This window comes from Ursus maritimus, unplaced genomic scaffold (genome assembly GCF_017311325.1).
Source record: "Ursus maritimus isolate PB19 unplaced genomic scaffold, ASM1731132v1 scaffold_20, whole genome shotgun sequence".
NCBI lineage: Eukaryota > Metazoa > Chordata > Mammalia > Carnivora > Ursidae > Ursus > Ursus maritimus.
In genome coordinates, this window is record NW_024424453.1 from 29,752,865 (window position 1) to 29,766,693 (window position 13,829).

Here is a 13,829-nt window from a genome sequence, read left to right on the forward strand (position 1 = left end):
GAAAATCGGTAATGCTGATCCTGTCTTTATTTTAAACTTTGACATCTTTTTAAATGATAGACTGTTTTGCATCAATTTTTGTTTTTCAAAATACTGTGTTAAAATATTATTGACCATTATTAGGAAGTTTTTGGCATCCCCTTATATTATGAGCCAGAGTGAATGCCTCACTCCCCTCACCCTTGTTCCCAGACATGACTCTACGAATTGGAACATGGGAGAGAACAACATCTTTCTTCTTTTGAGATGCAATAATCTGACTTCCTCTGGTTCTGTCTCCAAGGAAATGAAGGCTTGGGGAGGATAAGGACAACAAGAACTGAAAGGAACAGAGGATTTTTATCTGTTAGGCTGAACAAAGCTGACCTTCAGCTATTCCTCAGACTGTAGTTACCTGCATAGAGCTGGCCTCCCTTCTACTCCTCCGCCCCTGTGATAACGCTGCTTTCCTCACATTCAGAACTAACTCACCTGAGAGAAGAGGTGACAGTGACTCATAACTGAGAAGGAGCTCTGAAGAACAGGGATGGGGTCTGAAACGGTCACCCGGGAACAAAGCTCAATTGTTCAGGCACTGATAGGAGACATAGTTGTGTCATCATCGACCTCGGGAGTCATTCCAAGGCTCTGGTCACTGGGATAACCAGGCAAATATTGTCCTACCACTGTTCTACCTCTAATACAGCCATCCAGACTGACCATTGTATTGGTTCTACTGTATTTAACATGGAAGGAAAGAACTCACCACTTTTATAGAAATACTATCCTATCTCATTTTGTGTATTGTGCGTTGAAGAAACATGCACATTTTGATGGTGTTTTATTCCTGGGTGATGTGATTGTGAGTGGTTTCACTTTCTTCTTTCTGCTCTTGTCTACTTTCCAAATTTCTCACAATGAACAGATATTTTTTTATTAAAATCAGAATAGGAATTTTAAAACGTCTAATATGAATCGTCTGCTATTTCTCATTTGATTAGCAGGTACCCTCAGAGTTATAGAAGGTAGTTCTGAAAGGACACTGAGTTTATAGCATAGTTCACCTTGCTATTCCTATTATAGGGCCGATTCTTAAGCTGATGAAGAGAGAAAAACTTCTTTCTCCTGTCTCAATTTCTGTCCTGTCCCCCTTCTCTATCTTTTGACGTATCTTGTATTAAAAAGATTTCACAACTTCCTGTAGTATCATGAAAATCCCAGGATAATGCAATACCCATTTAAAAGGTCCTCAGTTTGTCCTTAAGAATTCCCTGAATCACATCCTGTCAGTAGCCCATTAAAAATCCTCCATTGACTTCCCACCACACTTAGAATATAATCCCAAATCCCTCCATGACATACAAGGTCCTGCTTGATCTGGAGCCTGTTACCTCTTCAACTTATCTCTCCTCACTCTTCCCTTGCTTACTCCATTCTGGCCACATCAACCCCCTAGATCGCCCAGCAAGCCATGAAAGGTTCCACTCTACACACCTTACATTTTACAGTGCCCTCTCTCCGGGACACTCTCCCCTCAGGTGAGCTGATGGTCTCACTTTACTTCTTCTTCTTCTTCTTCGTCTTTTAAAGATTTTATTTATTTGTCAGAGAGAGAGAGAGAGAGAGAAAGAGAGAGAGAGTGTGCACAAGCAGGGAGAGCAACAGGCAGAGGGAGAAGCCTGCTCCCTGCTGAGCAAGGAGCCCCATGCCAGACTCGATCCCAGGGCGCTGGGATCCTGACCTGAGCCGAAGGCAGACTCTCAACCAACTGAGCCACCCAGGTGTCCCTCACTTTACTTCTTTACACAGGCCTTCCTTGACCACCCCAGTTAAAGTAGCAGCTTCCCAGCAGCCTCAGTCACACCATCCAGCTTTATTTCTGTTATGGCCTTTTTCATACCTGACACTATGCTACAGATTTAGTTATTTGTTCGTTTATTGTCTGTCTCCTCCATTAGAATGTAAACTCTGTGAGAGTAGAGGAGTTTACTGCTGGGTCCTCATTGGATAGAACAAGATCTGGTACATAGTAGGGGTTTAGTGAATATTTGTTGAATGAATGGATGAATTCTTATTGATTAATTCCTTTATCTAAAAAAAAAAAAAAAACAACAACTCCCAACACGTTTCAAAACTTCCTTATAATATCTGTAAACTGGTTTTCTGTTTCTTCCATTACCAGAAGGATTTTTCTTTGGATAAATAAATTCATGTCAATATTCATCTCTTGATTTTGAGACGTTCAAAGCTTTGTGATTTTCTAAGTCCTCTTCTCCAGTATTTGACTGCTAACTTGAGGCTCTCTGCTAATTTCCATTAAGTGGATGTATTTTTGGGGAAATGGTCAGATGAAGGAGACATATTTTTGAGTTCCATATTGGATGTGAAAAATTAATATAACTTCTTCATTTTATGTGATAATGTTCATGTTTTATTTTAATAAAAATTATATTTTAAGTTACTTATCACCTCAAAAAGTTAAAAATAGAACTACCCTACGATCCAGGAATCGCACTACTGGGTATCTACGCAAAAAATACAAAAACACTAATTCCAAGGGATCTATGCACCCCTGTATTTATTGCAGCATTATTTATAATAGCCAAATTATGGAAGCAGCCAAGTGTCCATCAGTAGATGAATGGATAAAGAAGATGTGGTATATATACACAATGGAGTGTTATTAGCCATAAAAAGAATGGAATCTTGCCATTTGCAACAACATGGGTGGAGGTAGACAGTATAATGCTGAGCGACATAAATCAGTCAGAGCAAGACAAATTCCATGTGGTCTCACTCATATGTTGAATTTAAGAAATAAAACAAATGACCAAAGGGGAAAAAAAGAGAGACAAACCAAGAAACAGATTCTTAACTATAGAGAACAAACTGATGGTTACCAGAGGGGAGGCAGGTGGGAGGATGAGTAAAGAAAAGGAAAAAAATAAATAACTTACTTATCATGGGGCACACACTCCATTATGATTTTACCCTCTCCAGTCCTCTCTCTCTCTCTCTCTCTCTCTCTCTCTCACACACACACACACACATACACAGGAATCCATGCCCCAGGATAAATATACCCTCTCTCTGGAAGTGTGGCATTAATCATCCTTAAAGGGATATTAATGCAAGAAAACATGAGGACCCTTTGTAATGCTTGATGGGGAATCTTTGCGGCAGGCAGTAAGATGGCTCCTGTTATAGCACAGTGAGGCTGAGAGTAGATTTCCTAAAACATTTAAAATATAACCACTTTACTCTATTTCATCTTTCTTCACTTCTCAATAAATTTATTAGGCTACATTTGTTCAAATAAAATTGAGTAACCTGGAGTTCGTACTCTTTACTTGACACTGGTCATTAGAAATAATGTCGAATACAGAAATATTACTCTTAGCATGAGAAAAATTCAATATAATTATAATATAATTTTGGATATCATATAATATAGGAAACAAAAATATTTCTATAGTCCCAATTTTGGTCAACACAGTGAATTCTTAAAGGAAATTACTGTAGTAATGTATAGATATTAGTGGATTGGACCAGATTATAAGACTACATGATTGTTTCAGTCAGAAGAGTCTTATAATTCAAAGGAAAGTCACAAGAGTCTCCATTCACGCACCCCTTCTTTTTGTTGTCAGAAAGCCTAACAGAAGACTAGGGTCCTTGTAGCTGAAGGGTTTTAAAGTTACTGCTGCTACTAGCATTATGGAAAAATAGTGTAAAGAGTAACAAAACACATCCCACCATATCAGTTGTTCAAAAATACAAATTGTCTGTATGAAAAAAAGTACCTCAGCTTAGAGAAGTCCTATCAAAAAATATATTTTATTGATGTGTTTAATACCATGTTATGGCTTTATAAAATTCCATCTTTTAATCCACATAACAATGATTCACATCAAATGGTTGCCAATTCCACCTCTTCTCAAAGATCCCACTGGGACATAGTTGCTATGCTCCATCCTAAATCATCATCCCTTCTGTCAAATCCATGGTACCCAATCCAGGACAGAGTATTTTTTTCTGCATCAGTTTGTTCAGGTGAAGGTTTACCATAAGGCAGTGGTACTCAAAGTGTGGGTTGGGACTCTGAGACCCTTCAGGGGGTCCCTGAGATCCTTCTAGGTTTCTGAGATCTATTCTGAGGGTCCATGGAGTCAAACCTATTTTTATAACAATGCTAAAATTTTATTTTCTTTTTCATTCTCTGTCTCTCATGGGTACTCATTGGAATTTCCCAAAGTCTACATAGCAGGTGATAACATCATTGCTCTGATGGCAAGTTGAATGTGTGCTTGTGTATTCTTGTGTTTTAAAATGTCTTCAATTTTAATTTTGAATAGAGTAAATATCAATAGATACAAACCGCAAAAACAAAAAGCACCTTTGATTATTTTTAAGAGTATAAAGGGGTCCTGAGACCAAATGTTTGAGAATTGTTGCTACTGGCAGGCTAATGATTCAAAACATTTGTTGAGTATCTGTTATGAACAGGCTCTGGGAACACCAAGTTTGGGAAGACACAACCCCACCCTCAGGGAGCATACTGTCTTGTGGGGGAGGACAAACAACTGTACCGTGATGAAGCCAGTGAAACATGCACAGAATGTTATGGTTGCTAAGAAGAGGAACATTGACCTAAGCAATTATTAACCTAGTATTTAGGTCAGTGGAAAAGATAGGAAGGAATCAGAGAACATGATGCATTCTGGGGAACTGCAAGTAGTTGGACTGGGATATCTTGAGGGTAAAAACATCTTTTTAAAACTTACCTTATGTCTTTAGCTACTTTTGTATATTTGGTGATTATTGCTGGACTGTATTCGAAATGATCCTTTGAATGGTATGTTGTAAATATTTAACAACAGGATCTGAAAAAAAAAATCCGATTTGTAGCTTTTGCCAATTTCCGTGGTGTAAATATTCCCACCATGGCCGATTTCAAGCTGCTACTGAATATGCAGCTGGGAAGAGCTAAGCACACCGTTGTATAGTATTCCCGTCATAGTTAGTGGTCTTACCTGAGTATAAATAACCTCGAGAGAATGGATAATAATACAATGTAGTAAAATAATTTGGAAGTGATGAATTTTGAGTATTTATTAACTTTGTTTTTAATACAATTGATTTAATTTTAAGTTTATATACTTTAATTTTTAATTATGGCTGGGTTTAGCAACCAGCTTACAAAATTCCTGAAAAGTCAGCACTTGGTTCTCACAAGCCAGTGTAAGCTGGCTCCATCACACCACTGGATCCCCCATGGCGTTAGTACTGCATTGTTAAGTACGGCGTCACTACAATTTCCTCATCTTGGAGGGGGAGGAATATGGGACATCCTGACTGAGAGACAGGTAGGAGATTGTAAAACTCCAGTTATGGGTGTAGTTATGGGAGAGCGTGGGTGGGCCAGGGAAATTGTGCAAGAGCTCAAACAGAAGGGTAAAGAATGGTAATTATAAAGTCGAGGTCAGAGAGTGAACACTAGATGTTGGATTTAGAAGTGCCCCTTAGAGAAGAAAGAGAGGAAGAGAGGGCATTAACATTTATGGAGTGCCCACTGTAAGCTGTGAACTCTGCCCGTCACACGGCACCTCTTACCTCATCGAATCCCCACAACAGACTTGAAAGGCAGATAGCTAAAGAGTACAGTGTAAGAATGGGAACTCAGGTCTACCTAACCTCAAAATCCTTACTCTTTTCATTTCATCAAGGAAGGACAGAAAGGTTACAGGGTAGTGGACTAGGGATAACTGGAAGCAGAAAGTAAGCAGACAGATACTGAGGCCAGGGAGGCATCTGTGTGAAAGCAAGAACACAAGGTGCTGGACCTGGAAAGGTTAGGGCCGGACCAGGCAGCTTCCTAAGGGAAATGTCTGTGGTCTCCAAAAGACAGAACACACTCTTGTGATGAAAGAAAATTCTTCTCTTCCTTTCCAAGAAATGGCAAGAGCTCTGTGCACATAGCACCGGCAGCATGAGAATCCGTGTGATAGTTAAAGAATGTGTTATAGGCAAAATGCAGGAACCCAGAGTTAAAAACATCTGAATCACGGCTATCCATACACAGTCCCAACAATGGAGGAGGAGGGAAAGATCCCAGGGAGATGGTGCTGAGCTCTGTTTTATTTCTACCCCTGCTGCTGTTGACGGTCTTCTGCACCTTCTTTCTCTGTCCTTCCTTCAACAGAGGCTCTCAGCCGCCTGCCAAACACAAGCAGGTTGTTGCTCTGCAACTATAAAGCATGGATCCTCCAGGAGCCTCCCCTCCTTCCATCCTGCCAGTGTCTCATGCTTTCTTCCGTATATTGGCCCCCAGCTACCATAAGGGCGGCTGGCCTTGCCCTGCACTTGGTTAATGTGTTGGTTAGGTCCTCCAGGAAGCAGAAGTCAAGACAGAGTTAGAAGCATGAGCTCTTTGTTGGGGATAATGCCTATTAGAGGGGAAAGGGAGAAAAGTAGGCAGGGAAGGACTTCAGACTGTGATGCAGGTCCAATACTTGGGACAAGGAGTGATGGATGGAAGGATTACGTAGAAAGAGCCTCAAACTGTGGCTCCTACTGCAAACACTCAGACTGCAAAATGGAGACTCCAGTGCAATGGAGGAATCCTGAACTGGGCCAAAGTTCAGTATCCCACTGTGCTCAGTCATTGTCTGGGAGCTGCCTGAGAAGAATGTGGCCTCAGCTCAAACGCTACAGTGGATCCCAAAAGTAGTGCAACTGGAGGCTCCTCGGAGTTTCTGGCAAGTTTGTTCTTGAAGGCAGATCTGAGCATCACAGTGCCATGTATGCTCAGAATATTTGTTACTGCTACTTTTCCAGATAATGAAGGGCATTCTCATTGGCTTGGTGTTAATGAGAGGGAGAGTGGGGCCTCAGTCATGGTATCTGACTCCTGACTTGTACCCCCCCCCCAATGGCTGATGTTGGAGCTTCCTTTGGGAAGGCACTCAGAGCCCTCTCTGAAGCCTGCAACCCACCTTCGTACTAAAGATTCTTTTGGTGGCAGGTGACAGATTTGTTCATCTCAGGCAAGTAAGAGAATTTTTGTTTCATGTAACTGAACAAAGGAAAGGGTAAAGATCAATGGGGACTTGGAACAAAAATGTCACTGGCGGGGACACCTGGGTGACTCAGTCTGTTGAGCGTCTGACTCTTGGTTTCGGCTCAGGTCATGATCTCAGGGTCGTGAGATCAAGCCCCGTGTTGGGTTCTGTGCTCAGTGAGGAGACCGCTTGAGATTCTCTCTCCCTCTGCCTCTGCCCCCTCGCACACGCTCTCTCTCAAATAAATAAATAAAACATTAAAAAAAATGTCACTATGGTTCATCTAATTCATTCTTCTTTTCTCCTTTCTTCATGTGGCTTCAATTTCTCAAACCATAAATCTTCCCAATTGAAACTAGAACCAAGACTGCTCATAGCTTCATCCAAGAAGAAAAGACACTTCTCCAACTCCAGTTCAAACCTCCTGAGGAAAACTACAGTTGCCTTGGATTTGGTTACGTGCCCAACATTCCACATTCAATCAAAGACATGTTTATTGAGTATCTACATGTGTCAGGCACTGTTCTAAATCCTGGGCATGCTGGAGTGAACAAAACAAAAACAGTGAATGGGTGAGTTCCTTCTTTAATGAAACTTATTTTAGCAGGAGAGACAAATAAGCAAATAAATGAAGGAATGAACCGGATGATTTCAGATAGTAATAATTACTGTAAGTACAGTAAAATGAGGTGATATGACAGTGAGCAATCCTGTGGGTGGAGGGGGGTGACTTAAAATGGGTGGCCAGGGAGGGTTTCCCTGAGGTGACATCTGAGGTGAAGCCTGAGTGAAATGAAGGTGTGAGCTACAACCACCTCTGGAGCAGAGTGGACTGGGCAAGGTGAAGGGCAGGTGGAGACCGATGTGCCCTGAGACAGGAATGAGGTTGTTGTATCAGACGGAAGAAAAGAAAGCCAGTGTGGCTGGAGAGCAGTGAACATGGGGAAGGGCTCGAGGGGACAAGGTCAGAGAGGTGAGAAGTTGCTGAATCACACAGGGTCTTGTTTGTTGTGGTGAAGAGTTTGGACTCATTCTGAATGCAACGGGGAGGCAAATGAGGGATGTAATCAAGGGAGTGAGGTGTGTTACAAATCGCTGTGGCTGCTTGTTAAGAATGTGTTATAGATGGGGCGCCTGGGTGGCACAGCGGTTAAGCGTCTGCCTTCGGCTCAGGGCGTGATCCCGGTGTTCTGGGATCGAGCCCCACATCAGGCTCCTCTGCTATGAGCCTGCTTCTTCCTCTCCCACTCCCCCTGCTTGTGTTCCCTCTCTCGCTGGCTGTCTCTATCTCTGTGAAATAAATAAATAAAATCTTTAAAAAAAAAAAAAAAAAAAAGAATGTGTTATAGAAGAGCAAAAGGGGGAGCAAAGAGGAGAGCCCAGAGGCGATGACACCTGCCCAGTGGATAGATGGCTTAGCTCAGGGTAGATATAAGGGAGGTGGAAAGAAGTAGATGGATGGAAAAATACATATTTGGAAGGAAGGGCTGACCAGTCTTGGATATGAGACGTGAGGGGTGGGGGAATCAAGGAGCACTCCTAGGCCTTGTGTTTGAGAAATTGGATGAATGGTTCTGTTGTTCCTGAGGTCACATATCAGGATGCTCTGGGCCATGAATTGCTGAAGAGCCATCTCAATTTTCATGTAACAAGAAATACACAGGTAGAATATTCCAGGCTTGGCTAATTTAGGGGCTCAAGGATGTCATCAAGAGCCTGGGCTATTTTAATTTTTTTCTTCTCTGTTAGATTAGCTCTATTCATGGTCTCAAGGTGGCTGCCACGATTGTAGGCATAGCTGCTATACCATAATATAGCTATGGTATTATAGCATGTAGGTGGAAACAGCCAGGTGCAGAAAAAGGATGGGTATTTCATTCATGATGGTTCACTTTATCAGTGAAGAAAACCTCATGTTTTACTGACCACAATCACATCAACAACACCACACCTAAACCAGTCCCTGGTAGTGGGTAGGATCACTGTGATTGACATAGATCAACCATGCGTTATTCCCTGGAGCTGGGAAGGGGCCTAGTCCCATGAAGCACCTGACTGTCTGGTACCTGAACAAGATTGGCATTCTTTAAGCAAGAAAAAAATGTGGATGGATGCTGTGGGTAAGCAACAAAAGTGTCAGATACAGATATGTGGACATGGGGAAGAGCAGGAAGTTAAGCTTGAGAAAGAAACATTGTTTTTTTTTAAATTTCTTATTTTATTTTATTGAGAGAGAGGGAGAGAGAAAGCATGAGTGGCGTTGGGGGGAGTGGGGGGGAGGGACAGAGAGAGAGAGAATCCCAAGTGTGGAGCCCGACTTGGGGCTTGATCTCACACAACCCTGAGATCATGACCTGAGCTAAAATCAAGAGTCATATGCTTAACTGACTGAGCCACTCAGGTGCCCCCAAAAAGAAACCGTTTTATCTTACTCATTTAATACTAACTTAGCGAGCTCTTACTGCCCTGGTTCTCAGCCTTAACCTCACACTGAAATCGCTTGGGAATTAAAAAATACCTATGTCTGGGTGTCACCTCCAGAAATTCTAATTTAATTGACATGGGGTATAGTAGTCTGGGCATCCAGAATTTTAAAAGCTGCCCCAAGAGATCCTAATGTGCTGGAAAATTTGAGAACCACTGATTTACTATACTGAGGGTTCTGTTTAAAATGCTTTGTGGATGTTAATTGTTTAATTCCCTTAAGAGTCCAATGACATAGGTACCATTATTAAATACCATTCTACAGATGAGGGAATTAAGGCACAGAGAGATTAAGTTACTTGCCTAAGGTCACATGACTAATAAGTGATAAGCCAAGATTCAAACCCTGGATGTCTGGCTGCAGACCACTTTTAGCCGCTATATCATGTGTAAATAAGCAACAATCCTGTTTTGAAGTGTTTGAAATGTCTGTTAAAAATCCAAGTAGAGGGGTGCCTGGGTGGCTCAGTCGGCTAAGCATCTGCCTTCAGCTCAGGTCATGATCTCAGGGTTCTGGGATCAAGCCCTGTGTCAGGCTCCCTCCTGGGCAGGGGAGACTGCTTCTCCCTCTCCCTCTGCTCCTCCTCTTGTGTTCTCTCTCTTGCTCACTCTATCTCTCAAATAAATAAATAAGTAAATAAAATCTTAAAAAAAAATCCAAATAGAAATGTTGAATGCTTGTTGAATATATGAATCTGAAGTTCAGCAGAGAGATTGGTCTCTTGACATAAATCTGATTATCCTGGGCATAGAAATGGGGTATAGAGCCACAGGTGTATATGAAATCACCTACAGAGAATGCATCAAAAGAGAAAAGGAAAAGTGGATCTATATATAGAGCAAGTTGATTTGTAGCTGCTGAGGCTGGATGTGGGAACCAGAATTAGCTATAAATGAGCAAAAGAGGCCTTACTGGGGCAAGAGAAATGTTCTAAAACTGGGTAGTGGTGATGGTTGCACAACTCTGTAGATTTACTAGAAATCATTGAATGGTACACTTAAAATGGATGAATTTTATGGTATGTAATTACACCTCAGTGATGTCGTTAAGAAAAGATGAACAGAGCCCCTAATACAGCAGTATTTAGAGTGGAGAGGAGGGGCCTGGAGATGTGTAATGAGGACTTGGAAGGGACTAGGGAGGTGTAATCACAGACGCTGGCCAGAGGGAGAATTTCACAGAGGTGGTGGTTGGCCATTTCGAAAGCCCTGAGTGTTTGCAGAAGAAAGATGAGGACAGAAGCAGTGACCACTGGATTTGGCAAGATGAGGTCACGTTGATTTTGATAAGGAGCAGTGCCCACGGGGTGGGGGAGATGGAAGTTCAGTCAGAACCCATTGAGAAGGGAACGAGAGGTGAGGATGTACAAGCCACAACCACCAATGGCTCTGGAAAGTATTAGCTGTGGAAAGGGGAGGGAAATGGGAGATCGATGGAAAAGTTGAGGAAGGAGATGGGGGCTTTCCCCCTTCTGTGTTTGTGAGTGTTTAGGGATTGAGTTTGTATGATGATGTAGTACAGTATAGAGGAAAGTCCTTGAATAGGAGGAGGGAATGGGATCCAGAACACAGAGGAAAGTTTGCACAGGAAACGGACAATTCACACATCTTAACAGGAGGAGGCTCGGTTGTATTCTGAGGGCTTTTAAAGATTTTATTTATTTATTTGAGAGAGAGAGAGAGAGAGAGTGAGGGCGTGCACTCGTGCAAGTGTGAGGGGAGGGGCAGAGGGAGAAGGAGAGAGAGAATCTCAAGAAGGCTCCATGCTGAGCTTGGAGCTGGACACAGGGCTGTCTCACAACCCTGAGATCATAACCTGAGCCAAAACCAAGAGTTGAGCACTTAACTGACCGAGCCACCCAGGCGCTCCTTAAAATGTAATTTTAAATCATAGTTGTGCTATGGGGCATTTTAAACTCATTTCTGACTTTAAAGGGAATACTAATGTTTCACCATTAGACAGGAAGCTGGACTTTTTATTTAACACACACATGCACATAGATATGAGCATACATTCCCCACCCCACCCCAAATTAGTAGAATTAAAAATATTCTTCTATTCCTGATTTATTAAGAGTCTCCAAAAATTCATAAGTGAATATTGAATAGGTGTGGCTATATTACAAATTCCTTTTTAACATCCATGGAAAGAATTATCTATTTTTGTTCCTTGATCTCTTAATATGTTGAATTTTAATTTTAAATTTCTGCAGTCAATCCCTTTTTGGTCATGGTGCATTTTTCTTTTAACGCACAACTGACTTCCATTTCTATGATTTTATTTTGGATTTTTAAATAATATTCATAAGATAATGGTCTGTAGCTGTTTGTGTCAGCGTTTTCAGGTTTTGGTGTCAAAGTTATACTGGCTTTGTAAATACTGTTTGGATGCCCTCCTTTTCTCTTATGCTTTGGAACTATTTTAATAGCATTGGAAATCTTTGCTCCTTGTAAGTTTGACAGAAGGTGATTGAAGTTTCCTGTGAAATTGTCTGGATTTAGTGGATTTTAAAGGGTGGTTATTTGACAATTTTCTGTTTGTGGTATTGGTTTCCTTTTTTCTCCCATCTCTTTTGCTGTCTGTGTTAATTATTTATATTAACATATCACTGGTATTTACATAAATTGGATAATTTATATTAAAATAATCCATTTCATCCAGTTTTCTCACCATATTTTTAAAGTCCTTTTATATTTGTGTATATGTGCACATTTTTTTCCTCACTGCTTAATTTGTCACTTGCTGTTTAAAAATTATATTAGCCAGTGAGCTATTTCACTGTTATTGTTTCAAGATTCAATTCTTGGGTTATTTATTAGCTCTGCCTCTCTTTTTTCTTTTCTTTTTAATTCATTGCTTTCTGTTTTTGTCTTTCTTTCATGTTGTTTCATTTGACCAAAGTGGGAGTTTCAAAATTTTTTTTGATGACAGAGCACTTTGTTCATTGTTATTACTTTTCAAAAGCAAGCTAAATTCTCCTACTGTACCTGTGTTTCTGCTCACTTCTCATTGCATTTTTTGAAAGTGTTGCCTTTGTGGATTTATATGCTATGATATTTGCTGTATAACAGTTTATGATAATTAGATCTTCTTTGTGGACTGTACCATTATTTTGATATAGGGGCCATCTTCACGTATTTTTTTTCTCTACACAAGTGGCAAACTTTCCCCAATTATCATATGGCTGGGCCTTTCCTTCATATTACAATATATATTCTAAACTTCCTCCCATTTTGAGCCTGTCCATCAGCAAAACAACCCGCATATCATAATAAACAGCCACATGAATTCATAATTTCTATATCCTGATCCATAGCTTCAATTATACTGTGAGGATGCCAGATATCTCTAGATCCTTTCTTAGCATAAAGAAAAATGTAGAATGTGGGGGAATGTATTCCCTATAAAACTAACCAACCAAACATTCAGAACTTGTTACTTAGACAACAGAAGGATACGGGGACCAGAAGGCTGCTAGGCCCTAGACTTATTCTGAAAGAATCCCTGGGGATGCTGGAAAAAAGAAATGCAGAATCTTGGATTCTGCTCCCGGAGGTCCTGAATCTCCAAATTTGGAGGCTTGGGTAGGGACAGAAATTGGAATTTCAAGTATATTCTCCAAGTGATGTTGCTGAGCGTGGTATGTCAATCTCCCTTTAAAAAACACTGACTTAGGGAACGACTCTGGCCAAAAAATAAATACAGAAATCCTGGAAAGCATAAAAATCCTTTGCTCTAGGCTGTATGCCCACTTTGAACAGCAGGCCTCCCAAGGGAGCATGAACTGTACTCCCGGATCCTTTTCCCATGGGTCTCACAGCCTCACAGGACATCACTGCATGGAGCTGGGAGGAGAACACTATTGCTAATCAGGCTTTGATCCCAGATCTCTTGCCCTCTGAGAATGTTTAGCATTCTTTTTCTTTTCTCAGTTCACCTCTGAGATAACGCTTACCTGTCCCTGAATCTTGCCATTGAAGTCTATTTCTTTTTTTTTTTTTAAGATTTTATTTTTTTATTTGAGAGAGTGAGAGTGTGAATGGGCGGAGGAGCAGAGGGAGAAGCAGACTCCCCGCTGAGCAGGGAGCCTGACTTGGGGCTCAATCCCTGGACTTGGGGATCATGACTTGAGTCAAAGGCAGATGCTTAATGACTGAGCCAGCCAGGCGCCCCTGAAGTCTATTTCTAATGCAGAAGAAGGCAACCCAATGCCATTCAGACAGTCTGCACTGATCCATTATCTCTTCAGGAATGAAACACTACATAGGTAACATGTATTAACTATTTTTAGGAAACTTGTGGTT